This window comes from Pelodiscus sinensis, chromosome 19 (assembly GCF_052426305.1).
Source record: "Pelodiscus sinensis isolate ZL-2025 chromosome 19, ASM5242630v1, whole genome shotgun sequence".
Lineage (NCBI taxonomy): Eukaryota > Metazoa > Chordata > Testudines > Trionychidae > Pelodiscus > Pelodiscus sinensis.
Genome location: NC_143070.1, coordinates 27,411,559 through 27,435,726, shown reverse-complemented (window position 1 = coordinate 27,435,726; position 24,168 = coordinate 27,411,559). Strand labels below are relative to the sequence as shown.

The following is a 24,168-nucleotide window of genomic DNA, read 5'->3' as shown; positions in this document are numbered from 1 at the left end:
GTGTATTTTCTATATTTTCCAATACTTTGGAAGGAAAAAAAGAGCAAAATGAAGACAATTAAACATGTGGCTGTTTAAGTGTCTTTTGAAGGTTCTGTAGCTTGTAATAGTGCTTGATGGAGTAAATGGCATCCGGCGCATTTACAGGAGAGTTTAGAGTTATACTTTTCTCTGAGCTGGTACTTCATTATGCCCAAGTCAACACTGGCCAGTTACTCTGCAGTGAATCAGCTCCCAATGCTGTAACTCCTAAAGTGTCCATACTGGCAAGCACTGAGTGCTCACTAACTCTGCAGTTGCTGCGCTCGAGGTAAACCACCTCTATGAGACGCGTAGAGCTTGCTGCGCTTTGGATACAGGGCTAGAGGACCAGCGTGTATACTTGAATCGTAACTGGCCTCCAGAAATGGCCCATAATCCCTCAAATCCTCTCTGTGCTTTGTTTTGAATTAGTCTACTTGCCCTGTATGTATGTGCATATCCCCTTTCAGAGCTCGAAGTCAGACAACTTGATTGCTGGTCTCATTTGCTCTGGGACCCAGAACAAACCAGTTAGACAGATTGCTCATGCTTTTGAGCACAGAATCAAGGAGTGTGTGTGTGGGGGGAAGGGAAGAGGCTGGGAGGGATGTTTCCTGCTGCTGTCTGAACTTACACACACTGTTGTTCCTCCCCCACCCCACAGACACTCCCTCCTTCCCCCAATGTCTATAGAAGAGTAGGCATCACTGGAGGAGACCCAGGGAGCTTCAGGGCAGGCATGCAGGGGTGGTGGGCAAGGCTGGGGGTGAAGCCAGGGTCCAAACACTGCAAGAGCTGGAGCCCCATGCTCTGAATATTGGTGGAGCCTGGACATCAGAGATCCATGTAACTTGCATATTGTGTACATTTTGGCCCTGACCCAGTAATGTCCTCAGAGCATGTGGATCAGATTTGGGCCTATTAGGTGAGTTAGCAGGAGGATCACCTCTGTTTTCCCAGTATATCTCTGGGACTTAGGTGTCCGGACGACAGGTGTCATGCACAGAAGGAGAAACAGACACCTAGGCTACGTCTAGACTGGCATGATTTTCCGCAAAGGCTTTTAACAGAAAAGTTTTTCCGTTAAAAGCATTTGTGGAAAAGAGTATCTAGATTGGCACGGACGCTTTTCTGCAAAAGCACTTTTTGTGGAAAAGCGTCTGTGCCAATCTAGACGCGCTTTTGTGCAAGAAAGCCCCGATTGCCATTTTCGCCACTGGGGCTTTTTTGCGCAAAACAGTTTTTAGCTGTCTACTCTGGCCCTCTTGCTCAAAAGCATTTCCAGAAAAGGGCTTTTGCCTGAGGGGGAGCAGCATAGTATTTGCGCAAGAACACTGACAATCTTACATGAGATCGTCAGTGTTCTTGCGCAAATTCAAGCGGCCAGTGTAAACAGCTGGCAAGTTTTTCCGCAAAAGCATGTGCTTTTGCGGAAAAACTTGCCAATCTAGATGAAGCCCTAGGGAACATCTGCAGAGACAGAGATGTAGAGCACTTTTTGGCACCTATGCGGTTTGGTTAGAGCTGAGTGGGACCTTTGTCAACCCGTGTGATCTGATTTAGATGAACTGCGTCTGGCCCCCAGGCCACTTACTGACCACCTCGGATCTAGATAGTGCCTGGTCCTGCCATGGGGTCTGGACTTGATGACCTCTCAAGGTCTCCTCCAGTTCCATGATCCCGTACTCTCTCAAAGCACTACAGGAGGGGGAGTCACTAATGAGCACAAGAAGATAGGTTGGCCATTATTTCCTCCTTTATAAATATGCAGGCATTTTAGGTGACGACTCTGGGCTTTTCAAAAGGGGGGAGGCCATGTGATGGCCAACTCCCATTGACAGTCAGCGAGTAATGGATGCTTCATTCCAGCCAGAGGTTCAAGTCCATTTTCTAAAACATCTGGTGATTCTGTGTCTGATATACTGATTCTAGAGTTGGATTTGAGACTCGGGGAACACGTGAGCCTCATCTCTCCCTTTCAGGAGACTAGCTACGTGGCCCTGACCCTTCCACTCAAGACCCCATCACTACCTCTCCTCCAGCACATCCGACCCATGGGCCCACCCCATCCCTGCTGCCAAAAGAGCCCTGGCTGAATTGACCTGGGCTGTCACTGGGCCCCTAGCCCAAGCCACCAGCTAGAGCTGAATTCCCTCCAATTTAGGGGAGTGCGTAGGGCCTGGACTTGATCTGGGTGAGGCTTAGTCTCTCCTGGCCTATTATACCCAGAAGCCACGGAGATAATCCAGGTGGTGGCCTGGAGAAGTGGCATCAACTCTGAGGGTCCCCCCACCTCTCCCTCAATGACGTCTAGCTGTGCAGGGTTGTGAATTCATCTCCTCCCTCCACCAGAGGCGAATCTTCCCCTACCAGCCCCGCAGCATGAGCCCCAACGCTCTTCCATTACCTTTGAATTTCATCACAGCCTCCTGCAGGCAAACATTTCGTTGGGAAGACACACCAAGTTGCTCTCTTAGGTCTTGTGGCACGGCCACCGGTTTCTGGCATTTTTCCTTCTCACACCTTGAGAGGGGGGAAAAATCCTCAAATTCTGGTCTTTTTTGTGAGAATGAACAGTCTGAGGCTGCTCTCTGGTAATTCCCACTGGCTAGTCCACAGCCACCTCACTCAAGTGTTTAAATGCCGAGAGTCTCAAGTGGGAGTTAAAGAGGATAAGGGGCTCACAAGCTGCTCCCTTAAGGAGTTGCTGCAGGACTCTGGAAACCTTTGGCCCATTCCCTGCTCTGCCACAGCCTCCATGTATGACCTTGGGCTAGTCACATAAGACAATTGTTAAAGGTGCCTTCCTGGGATTTTCCAAAGGACATAACCAAGCCAGGCTCCCAACTGCCACCAAGCAACCAATCGCTCACCAGCACTGTGATGTGTTGGGAGGGAGGGGGAAGGAGCCACATACCTGCTCCAGGTGCTTTTGATGTCCTAGGAGAGAGAAGAGAGAACTCAGTGCCACGTGCCACAAGTTGGGGATCCCTGCCACTCTGGAGAGGACTTGCTTTGCTGAGGCCAGCCCACTCTCTATGCAAAATAAGCAGCCATGTGGGGCACCACAAAACTTGGGGCACCAAATTGCCCCCAATGTTGTGGTGCTGTGCACAGCTACATGTTGCATGTGCAGTGCTGCTCTCTCCAGGGGCCAGCCAGTCTCCATTTTCGAGTGGGACCTCTCTGCCATCTGTCACGTTACCGGAGTTTAAGGGAAGCAGCCAAGCACTGCTGCGCCCATGAGGGGTGTTTGCCCCAAAAATTGATACAAAGGGGGCCACGTAAGGTGTCAAACGAATGCCTATTGTCCACGAGTTCTGTAAATGCTCTTCATATACCTGTATAACGTCTGTGTGTGGAGTTATAAATACGAACTCTGTGTTGATGGTGAAAGATTCTCTGTCCCAGGCAGAGCAATGGGCCGGGAATGTTTGCCCATGGACATGCTAATGAGCAAAGCTCCAGGGAACAATAGACCTCTGGAGGCCAAAGACACACCTGGCCACTGGCCAAGTGACTCTCTCCAGCTTGGAGGAAGCCAGGAGGGGATATAAATATGCTATGTGCCGACTCCATCTTGGTCTTCAGATCTGCATCTGCCCCAGATGGGGCCTCGTAGGGAATCACGAGCCGGGAAGAACTGTGGACCCATCCTGACATAGGATGTACACCAAGGACTTTTAAGCCATCAGCTATAACATCTCTGCTGTGAGCCTGCATCGAGAACTGGGAGATTTGATGCATGTAATGTATGATACTTTAACAACCTTACTCTCATGCTTTTCTTTCTTTTAGTAATAAACCTTTGGATTTTAGATTCTAAAGGATTGGCTCAGCATGATTTGTGGGTAAGATCCAGAGGGTAAATTGACCTGGGATCTGTGGCTGGTTTCTTGGAACCGGACAGAACTTGTTCGGGGAAGGGGAGATTGAGCCCTGAAAACCCTCACTTGTGTATGAGGCCCAGGGCCATCTGGGGCATGGATATTGCTGGGGTGTCGGAGGGGTTTTGGTCCGTGAGGCTTCTGGCTGGCCAGGCAGGCAATTTAAGCGCTCTGTGGGACTGGTTTGTGGCCTATTTGGGAAGGTCTCCAGTCTGGGGGCTATAAGGAGCCCTGAATTTGAGCAATTCACCCTGAGCAGATGCCCTCAGCTGTGCCCAGACCTAGCCTGATGCGGTCCACCATCTGAATCAACTCTACAGTTAATCAGAATCTCACCCTTCCCTGCACAGGAACCTGGGCATCTTTAACTGTCTCACCTGCAGGAATTCGCTCATTGGCTGCTGACACTTCTCTCCCATCTCCTCAATCAAGTCACCGAGACGGGAAATCTCCTCAGACAGTTTGGTGACATTTTCCTTCTGTAGCTTCACAATCTCCTCATCCAGCTTCTCCAGCGGGGCCAGCAGGAGTCGCTCTTGCTCCTCCTGGAACTGACGCAGCTGCTGAAACTCGGCCACAATCTTCTGCCTCTCGGCTTCTATCGTGCCCTGTGATGAAGGGACATGAACAGGGAAAGGACCGGTCAGGGACTAGGGTTGCCAGATGTCCAGTTTTCATCCAGAACGTCCAGTCAAAAGAGAGAATGTGACTCTGTCCAGTCAGCACTGCTGACCAGACACTAGCGTCTGGTTAGCCCCAGTCGTGGGTGGCAGGTGAAGGACCAACTGGGGAAGGCAGCCAAAGCCCCGCCCCTTCCATCCAATTCCACACCCCTTCAACAACCTGCGCCCCAACAAGCAAAGCCCAACCCCAGGTGAGGACTGGGGCTGCCACATGGCCTCAGTTTCCCCTGGATGCTCAGGAGCCAGATTGCCACATGGTTATGATCCCAGCCCCTCCTGGGCAGCCAGGCAGTGTAAGCAGTTTTGGGAAGGTAACCCCTTCCCTTGCCTACATTACCCGCCACCCACAGGCAGGTCTACAAGAGGCAAAGTGCTCTAGGTTGCCCGGAGGTTATCGAATACATTATCGCTAGCCCTGCACTAAACTTGGGGGTTAGCACATTTTATCTCTGTTTAACTAGGCAAGTCACGTTAAGTGCAAACATTTTAAACCACACTGTTTTGTGCTGGTCTAAGGACATTACATTAAAACGTGATTTAAGGCACAACTACACTACACAGATGTTAGGGCCCTGGGGAAAAGCCCTGGTAGCTCTCCTGCCTCCCTCGGTGGAGCCTTTCATCCACCCTTGTAGCTGCACCCTGCAGCATGGACACAGGCTGCTGTTTTGCTAGGCTGTATTGCCACACATGCCCCACAGGCCACCTGAGGTGGTGCAGACAGAGCCCAGCTCACCCAGATCGGTCTGTGTATTGCCAAGGGCTGACACGCTCCCCACAGAGAGAAACACCCGCCCGGAGCAAGGTCACTGCTGGATTGTCACCGGGGGCACCTACCAGATAGTCCTGGCTCTGCTTCTGCCCATCCTGTTTCCACTCCAGAAGCTCCTTCCGCTCGGTCTCCAGGGCATCCAGGCAGGTTTGAATTTGTTCCTGAGGTGAGGAAAACAACAGCTGGGAGGGAGGCCCAGGAGTCTCCTCATTCCTATGGTGCTGATTTTGCTCCCCAAGGCTGGGATTTCCTACGCAGCCTCAGGGCCTTGAATTCTCAGGCTACCAGTGACTTTCCCTCTCCCACTGCCTGAAGATGGTGCTTATGGCAACGTCATAATTACCTCTTGATAGGACGGAGAGTCCTGTTCAAATCCCTTTTCTCTTCACTAAAGAGAGGGAGCTCGAACCGGGGGGAGGGGGTTGTCTACCACATTTGAGATGACGACGACTCTCCCTCCTGGCTAACACTTAGGCAGCCCTCCCCCCCAGCCACTGCATGTGGAGCGATGCAGGGTCAGACACAACTTTGGTGCCTCTGACTCCAACACAGTCAAAGCAGCCTCCACTGGCCGGACACTGGCCAAAGGTGGCAGCACTTGCACCAGCGTGGCATGGGGAGATCCCCTTTTCCCCTTCCCCCTCTAGGGCTGCTCCCAAAGGGGACGTCTACACTGCAGAGAAGACTGAAGCTGCCGTTGTCGATCTTCTAGGGTTCGAATCAGCGGGTCTAGTGAAGACAGCTAACCAAACTGAGAAAGGTGCTCCGGTCAATGCGACACGGCCTGTTTACACAAGGAGTAAGGGAGTCAAAATGACAGCAGGCTCCCTTCGACTTCCTGCAGCATGAACAAGGCTAAAAGCCGAGTTTCACTTCAGCAACACCATTAACACAGCTGAGGCTGCATCTTCATTCACCTTATCCTGTGGTGTAGACATAGAGGATGCCAGAACTCGGCCAGCCAGTTTCCAGGAGCCACGTGGAAACCAGAGGCCCCTGTGCCAGCCCCCAGATACTCTCTGAGCCCACAGTCCTCACCAAGTCCTGCACTAAGGACTCTGCTCCAGCCTGGAGCCCCCTCCTGCACTCAAACTCCCTCCCAAAGCATTGGGGTGCAAGAGGGGGTGAGGGGCATGGGTCTGGGAGTGAGTTTAGGTGCAAGAGGGGGCTTTGGTCTGACCAAGTCTGGCCGTTTCTATGTCCTTAGAGATTTTCTAGGTGCCTAAAAGACAGGCATTGCCATGCTGAGCACCACAGTACCCAAGTCCCTTTGGGCATACCAGCCTTAATCTCCTTTGAAAATAGGAGTTGGACTCTAAAGCCAGTTGGTGCTTTTGAAAATGTGCCTCTAGTGTCTTCTGTAATTCCCCAGGGGTGAGGTGTTGTAAAGCCACACAGAGGATTTAAAAGCACAACTTCTGTTCATTCCAATGGCAGCCGAGCACCTCTGTCCCCAATCTTAGCCCTGCGTCCCTCTGCCGTGTGCGTCAGGCTGCCAGGGAACAGCGGGGCCCTGGGGGCACCAGACCTCGTACAGAGGAGCAGGGACACTAAATCCTCCAAGTTCTGCAAGCCAGAGGGTTGAAGTCGTATCCATTTTGCAGCAGTGTGGGTTAGGGAATCCTGCTCTCACACAATGACTGGGAAAACTATATGAAGAAGTCTGGGCTTCAAAGAGTTAAAGCTGAGCAGCTTAAAGGAAGAGAGTTGTGGTAAAAACATTTAACACACTTTTTTAAAAGTGCATATTACGCTTCAGCGCCTAACGAACACTTGGGAGAAAGAGACTCCTGGTTAAAAATTCAACACATTCAAATGACTCAAATGTTGAGCTTGATTGTTTGGCAGGGGGGAAAGGGCTTATTCTCACTTTGGAGGTGCTCCAACATGGAGACACAACATTGTATGAGGAAATCAGCCTCTCCTTTAATTATATTGGTCCATTAATATAGTCCACTTTGTCTTTAAAATCATAAGCTGGAAAAGTGAGTTTTGCCCACCAAAGCTCACGATGTTTAGTCTCACAGGACTACTTGTTTTTAAAGTTACAGACTAACATCTGAGGAAGTGGGTCTGGCCCATGAAGTGGGGTGCGGGCTACCTATTATCAGAGGGGTAGCCATGATAGTCTGGAGCTGCAAAAGCAACAAGGAGTCCTGTGGCACCTTATAGACTAACAGATGTATCAGAGCATAAGCTTTCGTGGACAAAGACCCGCTTCGTCAGATGCATGGGTGGGTCTTTGCCCACGAAAGCTTATGCTCCGATGCACCTGTTAGTCTATAAGGTGCCTGTATAGGCAAAAAGTGAAACCGCTCCGTTTTTGTGACGGTTACAGTTTCTGTCAAACAAACATGACATTCGTTATAACTGCTCAGGAATTGCTACCCTTGCTGGATGGTTGCAAATTCAGAGGAACTGTGTTTTTTGGTAGAAAAATCTCTCAATTTGCTACCTCCTGTCTAAGGGACTCAGGGGAGGCGGGTGTTTTGCCTTGGGCGGGGGCCTTTTGCTCCTGGTCCATGGGTCACAAATTCAGAGGAAGTGTGTTTTTTGGTAGAAAAATCTCTCAATTTGCTACCTCCTTGCTAACGGACTCAGGGGATGCTGGTGTTTTGCCTTGGCCGGGGGCCTTTTGCTCCTGGTCCATGGGTCACAAATTCAGAGGGAGTGTGTTTTTGGGTTGAAAAATCTCTTAATTTGCTACCTCCTGTCTAAGGGACTCAGGGGAGGCGGGTGTTTTGCCTTGAGCGGGGGCCTTTTGCTCCTGGTCCATGGGTCACAAATTCAGAGGAAGTGTGTTTTTGGGTTGAAAAGTCTCTCAATTTGCTACCTCCTGTCTAAGGGACTCAGGGGAGGCGGGTGTTTTGCCTTGGCCGGGGGCCTTTTGCTCCTGGTCCATGTATCACAAATTCAGAGGAAGTGTGTTTTTTGGTAGAAAAATCTCTCAATTTGCTACCTCATTGCTAACGGACTCAGGGGATGCTGGTGTTTTGCCTTGGGCGGGGGCCTTTTGCTCCTGGCCCATGGGTCACAAATTCAGAGGAACTGTGTTTTTTGGTAGAAAAATCTCTCAATTTGCTACCTCCTTGCTAACGGACTCAGGGGATGCTGGTGTTTTGCCTTGGGCGGGGGCCTTTTGCTCCTGGTCCATGGGTCACAAATTCAGAGGAACTGTGTTTTTTGGTAGAAAAATCTCTCAATTTGCTACCTCCTTGCTAACGGACTCAGGGGATGCTGGTGTTTTGCCTTGGCCGGGGGCCTTTTGCTCCTGGTCCATGGGTCACAAATTCAGAGGAACTGTGTTTTTGGGTAGAAAAATCTCTCAATTTGCTACCTCCTTGCTAACGGACTCAGGGGATGCTGGTGTTTTGCCTTGGCCGGGGGCCTTTTGCTCCTGGTCCATGGGTCACAAATTCAGAGGAAGTGTGTTTTTGGGTTGAAAAGTCTCTCAATTTGCTACCTCCTGTCTAAGGGACTCAGGGGAGGCGGGTGTTTTGCCTTGGCCGGGGGCCTTTTGCTCCTGGTCCATGTATCACAAATTCAGAGGAAGTGTGTTTTTGGGTTGAAAAATCTCTCAATTTGCTACCTACTGTCTAAGGGACTCAGGGGAGGCGGGTGTTTTGCCTTGGCCGGGGGCCTTTTGCTCCTGGTCCATGGGTCACAAATTCAGAGGAAGTGTGTTTTTGGGTTGAAAAATCTCTCAATTTGCTACCTCCTTGCTAACGGACTCAGGGGATGCTGGTGTTTTGCCTTGAGCGGGGGCCTTTTGCTCCTGGTCCATGGGTCACAAATTCAGAGGAAGTGTTTTTTTGGGTTGAAAAATCTCTCAATTTGCTACCTCCTGTCTAAGGGACTCAGGGGAGGCGGGAGTTTTGCCTTGGGCGGGGGCCTTTTGCTCCTGGTCCATGGGTCACAAATTCAGAGGAACTGTGTTTTTTGGTAGAAAAATCTCTCAATTTGCTACCTCCTTGCTAACGGACTCAGGGGATGCTGGTGTTTTGCCTTGGCCGGGGGCCTTTTGCTCCTGGTCCATGGGTCACAAATTCAGAGGAAGTGTGTTTTTGGGTTGAAAAATCTCTCAATTTGCTACCTCCTGTCTAAGGGACTCAGGGGAGGCGGGTGTTTTGCCTTGGCCGGGGGCCTTTTGCTCCTGGTCCATGGGTCACAAATTCAGAGGAACTGTGTTTTTGCGTTGAAAAATCTCTCAGTTTGTTACCTCCTGTCTAAGGGACTCAGGGGAGGCGGGTGTTTTGCCTTGGCCGGGGGCCTTTTGCTCCTGGTCCATGGGTCACAAATTCAGAGGAAGTGTGTTTTTGGGTTGAAAAATCTCTCAATTTGCTACCTCCTTGCTAAGGGACTCAGGGGATGCTGGTGTTTTGCCTTGGGCGGGGGCCTTTTGCTCCTGGTCCATGGGTCACAAATTCAGAGGAAGTGTTTTTTTGGGTTGAAAAATCTCTCAATTTGCTACCTCCTGTCTAAGGGTCTCAGGGGAGGCGGGTGTTTTGCCTTGGGCGGGGGCCTTTTGCTCCTGGTCCATGGGTCACAAATTCAGAGGAAGTGTGTTTTTGCGTTGAAAAATCTCTCAATTTGCTACCTCCTGTCTAAGGGACTCAGGGGAGGCGGGTGTTTTGCCTTGGGCGGGGGCCTTTTGCTCCTGGTCCATGGGTCACAAATTCAGAGGAAGTGTGTTTTTGGGTTGAAAAATCTCTCAATTTGCTACCTCCTTGCTAACGGACTCAGGGGATGCTGGTGTTTTGCCTTGGGTGGGGGCCTTTTGCTCCTGGTCCATGGGTCACAAATTCAGAGGAACTGTGTTTTTGGGTTGAAAAATCTCTCAATTTGCTACCTCTTTGCTAACGGACTCAGGGGATGCTTCCGTATTTCGTGTTAGTTTACATTATACATACACAAAAACGCAAATTCTGATTAATATAATTCATAGTTTAAAAATTTATTATTTCATAGTATCATACTATATTTACATATTTTCTCGTGTTTATTAAGTAGAACTGCACTATGAACATTTTTGGCACTTGTACTCTGTCTTCTCATCATGTAGCATTTCTGCATTGATTCCTTCTGTAATGCATGGAATATGTGCCCACCTCTTCCAGGAATCACACTGGAGCTTTGGTAAGTGACAGACAAGAAAAATAACTCACACAACTTATAATGTAACACATACTTTCTACGCAATCATGGCATTCCTTCCTCATGTAATCTTTTCCTAAGATGTTGCTATCAGTGCTGTTAGCTAACAATTTTTTTGAGTCACATTATGGTTTCACATTTTATTCATTGATATGTCGGGAAATCTTTGACTCCTTATAAAATATGTTCCCCACCTCAATTCAGCCCACTCTGAAATCATACGCCGTGACTACAAAACTCAGAACTCCCTCCCATCCAACCACCTCTGGTCTGCTTCCCGTCTGTCTAGTGTTACCTCCAAACCTTGTAAAACCATCCTGCTCTCTGTCCTCTGAGCCGCAGGACTGGCAGCAGTGCTTCGTGGCTGTAACAAGCCATTACGCTGTGCAATGCAGTCCCTACGCCTAGAACGCTTTTGGCAAGGTGAGCAGATGAGGCAGGGGAGGGTGTTCAGAGTTCCAGACTATTACATGACCATCATCTCTAGGTCAAGGCAGAATGTTTACGCATTCCATATGTGTCCTATGCACCGCAGTTTGTTCACCTCTGTACTACGACCATGATGGAAACGTGTAGTGTTCTCGGGTTTGTATCAAATTCGATAATATTAAAAAGATTATGGCATGTGATATATACACATCCGTATTATCTTACCATAGTGCATTCCTCACTTTTCTTTTCACAGTTTATCCTATTGCAATATATGCAGAATTCTTCTATGCTTTCTGCAAAATAAATACATAGCAATTACATGCAAAACATATAATGAACAGCACTCTACATGCTACTACAGCATTATTGGTTACTGTTTTAATCTTAAAGAAGTCATGTGTTTTTATTTACTTAAATTTTTTTTTTATATTCTGTTTATAAACTGTAACTACACTACATCTGGATAAAAAGTAAACCAGCTTATGTCTTACACTTTTATAACAATAGTAACAATTTGCAAAATATAAGGTGTTTGGTATTTACTGATATTATTGTTGCATGGTCAGCATTACATACCTAAACCTGTGCTCTCAATAACTTTAGGGGTATTAGGTTGACTGTGTTTTACACCACCTATTTAAACACTTCCTATTGCCTTGTCATGTGCTTAATGAGTCCATTGAGCATGTGATTAAATAATTACCTGACTCCTTCATTAGAAGAATTGCTATGTCTCTTCTATACTCATTATTTGCCTCCTCTGATATGTCCACCGAACTGATGTTTTTCAGCTTCAAATACGTTTCTGCAAACTAACAAGACTTCTGTTTAGAAAACATGTCATAAGTAACATCGATTAGAGTATGCTGTGATGGAAACAGCAATTATGAAGTCCCAGAGCACAGCCCACACACTTTGGCAAGGATGCCTTTGCAGTTCAACCAGTATTCTTGTTCATTTACTACCACCTCTGCTAATGACACAAAAATAGGAAACAATACAGACAATGTTTTGTTACTAACCTTCATGATGAGTGGTCCGCAGTTGTGCCCATCAATTTGTCTCTTATGATTTATAATTTGACTCTTCCATTTTGATAATGATATTCTATCTTCTACTTTGATGAAGTTTCTGAAATATTATTTGAAGCAATGATGTCACTCCTTATAACATATATTGTATCTTCAGTATTTTTCTTTTATTTTATGTACATTGAGTAAATTCTTTTTAAGCTATCTCTATTTAATGATATATATGACGTATTTCGCATTTTCTACGAACATACTTCCATACACATACATAATCACTTTTGATAGATATCTATGTCACTACTACAGAATGTATCACATGCTTTGCTGTGCCCCATATGGATAACACCTACTGATCTATGCATCATTCAAATGCCTCGTGTAAAAATGATATGAATTATTACTCTAGATTCAAATAACATAAGTTCACTGCTATGACATGAGTAAGCACATTCAGTACGAGAACATGGTCTTTACGAGATTCTTTGCTGCAAACAGGAATATCTTACTCTCACTATTGATACATAACTCTAAACTATTTAAACACCAACAGTGTTTTATCACTGTGAAAACATAAGTCTTAGCATTCACCTTCAGTTTCTAAGAAATTTTCTTTCATAGCTCAGCTCTTCACCCAATGGATCGATTATTAACAGTTCTTGTGTACCCATCAGTGCTATCTGTAAGTGTAGACAACATGTACAAGTTAGGTTGATAATGTGATCATTCTTGAGGTTTATTACTGACTTACACAAAACTAAATATTCACATTTTATCCTTTGGAATGACTAACACAAAGTCAAATATCATATTCTGAAATCAGTGCTCTCTCGCTTAGTAATAAAATTTTATCACGTCTGTTGACATTTTCATCCCATTTCACATTATCTTGTTTTCATTAAGAAACGGTGCTCTCAGAATAGCAACACTCTCATTCCACTTTCATTTCCATAAATCAACTTACATAACAACCATAGCTGAGGACATAAGACCACTGCCACCCAGCTGTGTTATCACCCAATACCACTTTCATTCCACATACTACAGAAGTAAAGTAGAAATCAGCTTACTGCCAGAACCCAGTGATTTGGTGCGTTGTAAGGAAGTAACAGTATCTCATGAAGAAGAAAACTGCTCTGTAATTAAATTTTAAAAATTAGGTTCAAAATAAAAGTTGAAAGATAAGCCAACAATGACACAAGTATTATAGTGATAGAAATGTAGCCGTGTTAGTGTGGTGTAGCTGAAACAAAATACAGGACTATGTAGCAATTTAAAGACTAACAAGATGGTTTATTAGATGATGAGCTTTCGTGGGCCAGACCCACTTCCTCAGATCAAATAGTGAAAGACAATAGTCACAACCATATATACCAAAGGATACAATTTAAAAAATGAACACATATGAAAAGGACAAATCACATTTAAGAACAGAAGGCAGATGCAGGGGGGTGGGGGGACGGAAGGTGAATGCTTCGAGTATTATACTATCTTAATTTAGTATTCTGATTTACATAAATTTATGCACTAGCCATCAAAATTAGCATTGACATTTAACATTTAGGTTAGTGTCATCATTACGAATGTGCTCTGTTCATGCGATGTAAGAAATATTGTAAATCTTTACCTTCGATTTCATGTCTCGTTGTCTGCCTAACAGAATCTGTGTGGCAACAACTGCAGAGAAGGCTTCTACCGGTTGACAGACAACCAAGATCTTAATGCATTATTCACTCATTTATGCATATAAAGAACCTAAGATTACTTATCAGATTATTTCTGTGATCGATAATTAGTATTACTTAGGGATCCTTAGACACCAAGTAAATGTGGTGTCTAGCTTCTCTTGAGTTTTTTCTTGACTATCCTGTTTTGAAGGGAAAACATAAAATAGTTAATGAGTGTAATATACACATCCATACAAGGGATCCGTACTGTTCTCAAAAAGTTTATATACGACATTCATGTGGAAAAAAAGGAACAGTAAAACACTTATATTGTCATACATAATATAAGACATTATTCATTAGGGCAAAGATTATTATGTAAATAATGTACAACATGATAATTATAGACTAACAACTTTAAATATCAACAGATCAAGTATTGCATGGCGTAATTTTTTATCAAAATGCATTTCAGTACCTCTTATTTTGCATTTACATCATTTGAAGTTTTGCAATGGCATCTGTAGATTGTTATTTCAAAACTATTGTGAAAGCCATAGTATGTCTTACATTCCCGTTGTTGTTAAGGAAGTGATACAATTCAGACAGTTATGCAGTATCACATTACGTGGCCTACCTTTCCCCCCGATTTCTCGACTAGACAGCTGAAATACGCATCAATAACCTAAAACACATGATGACAGAAAGGGAACATTGTAAATAATATTACATTACACATTTATCTTTCCATACACTTCTAGTGTTAATTAAGATTACCTCATCACATATCCAGCTTCTTGGTTTCAGGCAATGAAAAGAAGAGCCATACAATTTGAATTTTCCAACTTTGGCCTCCAGTCTCTTTCTGTTTTCCATTCATGGCAAATTTTACTGGAAAGAAAAAAATAACCCATTACAGGCAGTCCCCGGGTTACGTACAAGATAAGGACTGTAGGTTTGTTCTTAAGGTGAATTTGTATGTAAGTCAGAACTGGTACATATTGTAGGGGAAACTCTAGCCAAACATTTCGCCAGAGCTCAGTTTTATTCTCCCACACCTCACTTTCCTCAGTCCTTTATTCTCAAGCAGAGGTGTCTGCTGAGAAAAGCCGCTCCGCGTCTCCCTGGTCTCCTGGGGGGGGGGGAGGGGGGGAGCTCTAGCTTCTCGTCTCCCTGGTCTGCTGTGGGGAAGCAGCTAGTGCGGGGTTGCCTCACCCTGTTTGTAAGTAGGGATCCGATTTAAGTCGGATCTATGTAACCCGGGGACTGCCTATACTTGCAGCAAATTTCAGTACCCTTTTTCTCTGATTTTATTTATTTATTTTTGTTTTTGTTGTGAAAGACTTTCTTTGTTTATTTTTTTTAAACAAACTTGATACATGCAATTGTGTTTAAAAACTGTTTTGAAAATGTGATTTAGTTGAAAAAGTACCTTTCTGAAACCATTCTTTGTCTTCCACATCCTCCATCATCATGTCACAGAAATCATATTCCTCCTGCATTTTATCATTTGCGATAAGCTCCTCCACTATCTCCTCTTCTTCTGTTGATGTCTTTATTATAAAGTTCAATGGTTGAACCTGAGAATTCTGTGATTCAGGCCCATCCAATGTTTGAATTTTTTCACTGGGATTTGTGGTGCCATTGTTACCCACAGTCATTTCATTTACTATTCTTTCCTCTGTTGTAATATTGGGAGGAAATTGTAGTGGCTCTTTAAACGGTTTTAAATGTGCAATGCTGTACTTTGTCGCTAACATTTTTCCTGAAACGGTTTCTAATTTTACTGTCTTACCCTCAATACTAGTAATTTTGTATGGTCCACGATATGTCTGTTCTAGTACTCCGCCTTTTCTTGTTCTCTTCCTAGCATTCAGTAATAGCACTGAGTTCCCAACATCAAATTTTATGTCACCGTATTTTGACCTGTTCCTTTTTGAATACTGTCTCTGTTGCCTTTCTTGGGCTTCTGTGATGTTCCTTAATGCCATTTCAATGTCTGCCTCATGTCGCAATGTCTTTTCTATGTCATACTTCTGGAGGAATTCTTCAGTGATTGTATTTAAATCTGGGACCTTAGAAAAAGAATAGAGAAGGAGTTATCTTTGTTCCCTGTATTAATACTGAAATAAATATGTACTTGTAAGCTGCAGGTGATAACAGACACTTACTATGTAATTTTCTGCGACTTTTTCTAGATGTCTGGGGTCTTCTGCAAACATTAGTCGAAATGGGGTAAGTTTTGTGCTTGAGTGTTGTTTTGTTCGCATTGCAAACAAAAGTGGATGAATTATTTCATCCCAATTGGTACCGTTTTCATCCACCGTCTTCTGTAATGCTCTGTAAGAAATGATCATAGAGATTTTATGTGTGTTTTTGAAAGCACACGTTTATTGTAGACTGAAACTAATAATAACTAGCATATTCGGACACAGCAGATTACACTTGCCATTATTGCTGTGATACTGTCACCCATTCACTTACGTTTTTATTTTTTTATTAGCATTTTCAACCAAGCCATTGGTTTGTGGATGGTACGGGGTGGAGAAGCTACGTTCTATGTTGAATTTTTTGCATAGAAACATATTAAACTGTAAGAAAAGAAAATAGATCATGAACTTACATATAGCATTGTCCTAGAGGACTGTCACTAGGGCCTATTTCCCCTAAGTGTTATGTATAATGTTTAATGTTAATATTCGTTCTTTTAATACTAGTATTGGAAACATCATAATTTTTTTCTATTGTCCGATCGGAAGACAACATTGAAAAGTTTTAGACCACCTGTCTCAGTGACTAAGTTAAGATTATTTAAAAAAGTATGTAGATTGTTCTGGATCAGTGGTCGAGAACACTGTGCCTTTCTTTGGACAAAAATCGGAAGTGCCCAGAAAACAATGTTCACTGACAGGTGGAAGATACCTATTCTCTAGGTTGAATACATTTTAAAAATTATTTGTCAATAACTTATTAAATTATTAGTGTGAGAATTTAAAAAAAGTCTTACCTTATTACAGAATTCGGGACCACGATCCGTCAGTATGCGCTGTGGGAATCCACGCATACAGATCATGATGTACATTTTCTCAGCCACCTCAAGTGCTGACTTATTTTTAAGTAGAAACGCCAACACAAATTTTGAAACATAATCTATGACCGTCATTATATACCGGTTGCCATTCTTTGTTTCGGGTAATGGTCCCATTAAATCCATTCCCAATAATTCCCAGACACGAAGAGCCTATAAATCAGGATTAAAAATAAGAGTATGAATTCACAGTGTTAGCACACAATGGTATCAATTATAGATAAATTTTTTTTGAAAAATACAGAACGTACTGTGGTTTCAACATAACAGGAATGAGGACAGCTATTTTTAAAAGGTATTACTAAGTAAGGAAGGAAATATAGCAACCATAGCTACTAGTATTACTGTGTATTGAATGGATCTCGGAATGTAGGGATTACCCGGCCTCATGCCTACCCTTCAGTATTATTTACTGACACTGGGAAACAACACACACTGTGCAATGGAGGGTTGCCTCTCCTCATCTCAAATGATGGCTAATGATGTCACTGGCACAGGAGGCTGTGATCCTTTTCTCAATGAACTTTATGGCAACATGGCTTAAATGTGGGACACAGTGAATTACTGACCTAGCTTTGTCACAATTGATAAATACTGTGTGTGATTACAAAAAACGAACCGTTATGCTTCTCATGGTGTTATCCACATGTAATTTCTTTCCATATTTCTGGCAACTTGGACATCGTGCAACCTAGTTTGGATTGAAAAACAAGATCACATTACTTTCTCCTTAGATCATTAGTACTTCAAGGGAACAGAGTTCACCTTTCCATGGCAAATATATATTTTCTTAATTTAATAAATTATGAAATAGTATTTCAAAAGTCAATGTCTTTCTTCCTTAATTACTGTAATTTCTTTACCTACCCAATCGACAATGTCTCTCGTCATCCCTGGCCAATAGTATTTTGAAGTAATTAAATTCCGAGTTTTGAATATTCCTTCATGTCCACCCATTAAACTCTCATGATAATTTTCAAAAAGTGTCCGTGCTTCTGTCATGGTATGCACAACTTTAACCTTTCTTCCTTTGGCTGAATGGTACAACGTCCCATCTGTTGAATATAGAACATGGAGCACAGAGGATCAGTACGGTGATTGCCTGCTGCAACAAACAGTGTTACATCTCTTCTAAGCATCTTCCCCTGTATCCCATTTCCTGTTTGCTCCTTGGCATTATGCATGACACACAGCTTCTGTACTCAATGAGCAGATAGTGACTGTTGCTGTTGCTTTTCATACCAAAGGATAATATTCATAAGACATGAAGAACAGTGATGACTTCAATTTTCTAAAAATAATAATTATAACTACTTTATAAGGTAACTGACCATTATTTTCCTGGTATGCATAGATAGCAATCTAATTTTTAAATGAACTGTGAGTGAAGGTAATTCTGAAAAAGGATTCCTTGCCTTCCATTGAGAATCTACTACCAAATCTTCGAAGGTTAAATCATCCAGCCTTATTCATTCCTTCCGGATATGTGTTACTTGTTATGTATGCCACAACATTTTTTATTTTCTCCTCAAAACATTTACCTGAGAATAGTTGAAAACAGGAAATAGTTAGTGAATTGAAAATGTGAAAATCAATCCATATAACAGTCAGTTTAATTAGAAAATATGAGATTAATATTGCATACATCTATGCAAGGTCAAACAATATTAACATGGCCTGATTGTCAAGCCAGTGACAACACAGACATAAATTAAGTTAAGGACCATGCATAATTCTCAACAATTACTGTGTAATCAAAAAATGATGTATTAAATCAATGATAATATAATGTTTTTTGAGAGTGATATTACCTAGAACCTTGGTTATAGTCATTGCTTGACAAATAATAGAAAACATGACTTGACAGACAGAAAAGGGACCGGCCACCACAAGAAAAAAAAAATGTACTTAAAGCTAATAAATTCTGAGTAATAATAAGAACAGTATTTGCAAATACGTTAGGAATACAATATGCTCCCTGTTATCAATGCATGCATTATAATCTTCAGCTTTCTGCCCTGTTTTTCCATGTCTCCTCCCATTGCTCCAGAAGCTACCCCAAAAAAAGGGTTTCATCCTACCCCTTAAAACCCATGGCTCATAAAGCAGATGAATCAACAATAAAACAGTTTTGTTTGAATATTGGACAAGTAAACATACCTTCCATAATGATGTGTGTAGTAAAGGAAAGTTTTTGTGTGTTGAAAATATATGTTGAACAGATACTGTAGAAAAAGTATTATGGAAGTGAATTAAAAAAAATTAGTAGAACATATAAATATGAGTATGACTTGATACTCAGTACTGCATTTAAAGAATCAGTTAACTAAAATGTTAATTATAAAAAATACTATATTGTAATTAGATTATGGAGAAAAATTTATATCACTGTAATGGATGTGAGGTTCTGCACAAAATTGGTCCCTGTTACAGATATAGTACTGGGGTGAGCTTAGCAATTCTATCATTGTCCTGCTTGTAGTTACTTATGGACTCATAGGGAGCATTTTTTTCAATGTAGAAAATGCAACACCACACTGTAATTCACCACTGCAGGAACTAAGTTACTCAGGGTTGTTATATTCCAAACTTGGAAACACACACAGACACTGCAACACAGTAACACACAACAGCTCAGAGTATTGGGCACTCATCACTCTCAGTGTGACACATCATGTCTGCATGCACTCTGCATTCTGTGTGTAACATCAATGCCACACGGCACTCACTAAGCTTATAGAGGTAGCTGAAGCAAAATGCAGGACAATGTAGCACTTTAAAAACTAACAAGATGGTTTCTTAGATGATGAGCTTTCGTGGGCCAGACCCACTTCCTCAGATCAAATAGTGGAAGAAAGTAGTCACAACCATATATACCAAAGGATACAATTAAAAAAAATGAACAAATATGAAAAGGACAAATCACATTGCAGAACATCCCACTCTCCCTACCTCTACTATCATCAATTCACAGACACTTACCTTCCTTCCTTCCCCCCCTCCTAATTTTGCTAATTAGAACTAGCAAGTCCACAAAAAGTACTTCTCCACAAATCAAATAGCCCCCTGCATTCCCCTCCTGTTCTGCAATGTGATTTGTCCTTTTCATATTTGTTTATTTTTTTTAATTGTATCCTTTGGTATATATGGTTGTGACTATTTTCTTCCACTATTTGATCTGAGGAACTGGGTCTGGACCACGAAAGCTCATCATCTAATAATCCATCTTGTTAGTCTTTAAAGTGCTACATTGTCCTGCATGTTGCTTCAGCTACCCCAGACTAACACGGCTACATTTCTATGCTTATAGAGGTAGTTTGAGGTGGGGGAATGAGAAAGAGAGAGAGAGAGAGAGAGGGAGGGAACTCACCACTCCTTGGAACTGGACAGTGATCAGGGTTCACAGATGGTGAAGGTTTCTCTGTGTCCAGATGGTTGAAGAAAAGCACAGCAGAAGCCACAAAACGGTCAGAAAAGAGATTGTGTTGCTCTCTCAATGTAGCTTGTCCAGTATAAAACCCACAATGAAGAAAAGTTTCACCAAGGCTTAGAAAGACTGGTGATTTGAAAATACTTGTAACATAAACAGAGGTGTGACCAAAGGGAGTGATCACCCATGAATGTGTATGTTTTCCCTTGAGGGAGGTCACAAAGCAGGTAGGCACCTTCATTGTTTTGAATGTGAATAGGATCATTACTATCATTGGTAAGATAATGAAGACTGAGGATGTTCTCAGGACTGGCTTCGTAATATGATTGATCAGAAATTCAACAGTAGAAATGGCTTGTCTGGTTTCTGTTGACCATTTGGAAAAGCTGGTATACATTGGGTATGCTAATGAGATTTGCCTCTGTCACCCTCCAGGCTGGGTTGATATAGTATTATTATCAACATTGTCTGAGGCATTGTAGGTGTGTCTTCACAGCCTTTTTTCTGTTTTTTTGTTTCAATGTAGCTGTAGCCTGAGAATGGTGTCTGAATATAAATGAGGCTGTCTCCATGGCTGGAAAAAAATATATTATTATTAAAAAAAGATTAATATTATTTTTATTAATATTATTATTATTCCAAAAGAATCACGGAGGTGATGTGTAACACCCATTGGAGCCTGTGTTTGAAACCCTTTGCATTGTCAAAGACCATTAGCGGTGAGCCCTCTCCTCTGCATATGGAGTGAAATGGCACTTTCTCAGGGAGTCCAGTGAAGTGCAGTGAACATCTCTTGCGCTGCCCATTCTGACCAGTGGTGTCTGCATATCCTACTCGCTGATGGTGACTCTCAGGGAATTCCGCTTTCCTGACTCTGCTGTCAGCACATTTGGTGGGCTACATTATCTCTGTTGAAAGGCCTTGTGAATCAGGCTTGTAATGTACTTGATCTTAATGTTCTCATGTACAGTCAACAGTGGGGAAACTTCCTTGATTATGAACTACACAGGAGAAGTGGGTTAGTGAAAGTATCAGAGGTTACATCTACACTAAAGAGGTAATTCGAACTAACTTAGTTCAAATTAGTTAATTCTAAGTAAGCTAATTAGAACTAGCACATTTAGACTTAAAAACTAGTTCTAAGTAGCGTTTTGCTAATTCGAACTAGCAAGTCCACAAAAAGTACTTCTCCACAAATCAAATAGTCAACCTGTGGAACTCATTGCTGCTGGAGACTGTGAAGGCTAGAACTATAACAGAGTTTAAAGAGAAGGTAGATCAATTCATGGAGGTTGGGTACATGGAGTGGTATTAGTCAGGGGGTAGGAGCGGTGTCCCTGCCCTAAATTTGTGGAAGGCTGGAGATGGATGGCACGAGACAAATGGCTTGGTCATTGTCTTCGGTCCATCCCCTCCAGGGTAGCTACTGTTGGCCGCTGTCGGCAGACAGGCTACTGGACTAGATGGACCTTTGGTCTGTCCCAGTACGGCCATTCTAAGCTCAGGGATGAGGGTCTGGGGTCTCAGTGGACCACACAGATTTTCATGCAAACCATCTCCTGGGTGGCCAGGCTGGCAGCTATCCTGCCCTAGACGGCCACTTTCCTGTGCCTAGTGTTGAGGTCGTGGATGAGGTACACGATGTCTGCAATAGACCAAGCAGGTACCCGCCTCTTGCGGACCTGGGCAGGCTCACGGGAGCTACCAGCCTGATCACAGGAAGAGGCGAAGGGCTGGGTGGCAGCGGGTGGCTGGCTTGAGCCGTGCCAGGTGAAGGGTCTGCTGGCTGGGTGCTGGCAGGCTTGCACCTTGCAAGGGCACCGTAGACAGCCCATGCACCTGTAAGGGATCCGTGGCCGGGAGGGGGGCAGAATAGTTTCCCTGGTGGTGCACATAATGGCCAACAGGGCAAGCTGTGGAGGGTTAGCCTCCCACTAGTTACAATTAACTGGCTACACAGCCATTAATTCAAACTAGTTAATTCAAACTAGGCATTAGTCCTTGTAGAATGAGGTTTACCTAGTTCGAATTAAGCGCTAAGCTAGTTGGAATTAAGTTTGAACTAGATAATCACGTGTGTAGCGCCTCTCAGAGTTCATTCGAATTAACGTTTCTTAGTTAGGGTACGTCTACACTACAAAGTTATTTCTAAGTACTTCTTCACACTTAATTTTCCCAGAGACAAGGTCAGTGTTCTTGTGCAAATACTCAGGGCCAGATAAGAAAAGGGTCAAGATTTTCTGAAAGAGGGATGATTTGGAGCAAAATATTGCCAATCTAGACACTGCTAAATTTTTTAATTTTTCTTAAAACTGTGAAAAGCTAAAAGGAAAATAAATGCACTAGAAGGCACACGGTGGGATATCACAGTGTATGAGGAATGCAAGGGAAGTTATTTCTGTTCATCACAAGTCACAGGCCCCATCTCAGGAACTGGCTGTAGTGTGGACATGATGTGGCTCTGACATGTGCTCTAGCGCTGGAAAAATCCTCTCATGATGCAGCTGGACTCTTGCCTGGGGGAATCTCAATACACTAGGACCACTGCCCAGTGTCCCCCTGAATGAAACTGGCTCCAGACGGTTCAAGCTCCACCCCTATGACTCATCTCCAGTTTCACTGTTCCTTAGAAATGATTCTAATCTGCGTCTAGTTCCCAGGGATGACTCATCCCTGGGATGATGGGTCTGGACCCTCGCCTGTTATCAAGGCTTGGTATTGTGGACAGTGGACTGGTGAGGTGGTGGGAGGTGAAGGGGGGATGTGCAGTGGGGGAGATAGATCTATGGGTGTCAGTGCACTGTGAAGCGTGGGGGGTCTGAGGAGCACTGCAGTTGTGTTGGTGGGAATATGGGGGGAACTGAACAGTTAATGAATATTGGCGGGGGATTATGGGGGGGCACAGGGCATAGCGGTCTGTGGGAGGGCAATAGGCATAGTAATTTGTGGGGGTCTCTGGGTGCTGTGGCATTGGGTCTAGGGAGTTAGAGGGGTGCTAGGCAGGGTAGCACAGTGCGGCATGGGCCTGCCCACAATAAGAAGCAGCATGATGGCATCAGCTCAGTGTCATGACACATTGACCCTGGACAGACAGTCGCTATGAGGCAGTGGTCACCAACCAGTAGATAGGGATATACTGGTAGATCTTGTATCCTCTGTCAGGTGATCCTGACTGGTGTGGGCAAGAGGATATCAAGTGCCAGCACTTACATGCCCCTCCCCCCACTGCTGTGGATGTCCTGCACTTTGCCTTGCAGCTGATACCACGCCTGGGAGTCTGCTGCTTTGTGTGCACGGCAGGGGAGGAAAAAGATGGGTGCTGATGTCAGGGTTCAACATATACCATTCTGTATCCTTTCAACACAGGACCAGGGATGGAGTTTTCTTGCAGCTATAGGTAGTGTTACAGGGCAAGGGTATGGGTGAGCCTGCCTTAGGCACACTCCACCATCATCTAGGAGTCACCAGCAGTGACAAAATGGAGCATACATCACTAACTCCTACCCCTGGCATGAACCCAGTCCTGTATCCAAGCCCTTATCATTGCTCTGAGCACCCATGCATCCAAATACCCTGCCAAAGCCTGCACCTAGAACACCACAGTAAATGCATGCCCCAAGAGCTGCTCAGAGCCCTTCTCACACTCCAGATCCCTTAAGCAAAGACCAGAGCATGCGCAACCAACCGTCTGTCCCAGGCTGATGAAAGAGACTGAGGATGGGCAAGAGAGGGAGGATAGAGGGTGTAGGATCTGGGACTTGGAGAAGGGGTAGGAAGGAAGCGGGGAAAGGGTATTTATATATAAGGTACATATTGGATTGCACTTTGAAAACGTTGGAGCCCCCTCCTCTGAGCTCTCTGACCCATGTCCCCATTGACTACGGGAGGAATCACTAAAATTTCACTTGGCCATGTTGGCGAGGAGTCCTGTGGCACCTTATAGACGAACTGAAGATAGTGCCACAGGATTCCTCAACGATTCTTCATATTCAGACTAACGCGGCTA

General features: G+C 44.0%; 1 pseudogene across 1 annotated transcript in view; it reads right to left on the bottom strand.

Moving 5' to 3' along the window:
- LOC142821652 (zinc finger protein RFP-like) overlaps window positions 1–24,168 on the bottom strand; it is a 29,424-nt pseudogene that overhangs the window by 2,698 nt on the left and 2,558 nt on the right. The window contains exons 2-5 of the transcript XR_016347335.1: window positions 5,429–5,524; window positions 4,286–4,516; window positions 2,939–2,961; window positions 2,429–2,544 (exon numbers count right to left, since the gene is read on the bottom strand). The product of XR_016347335.1 is annotated as a zinc finger protein RFP-like (transcript). The remainder of the gene's footprint in view (window positions 1–2,428; window positions 2,545–2,938; window positions 2,962–4,285; window positions 4,517–5,428; window positions 5,525–24,168) is intronic.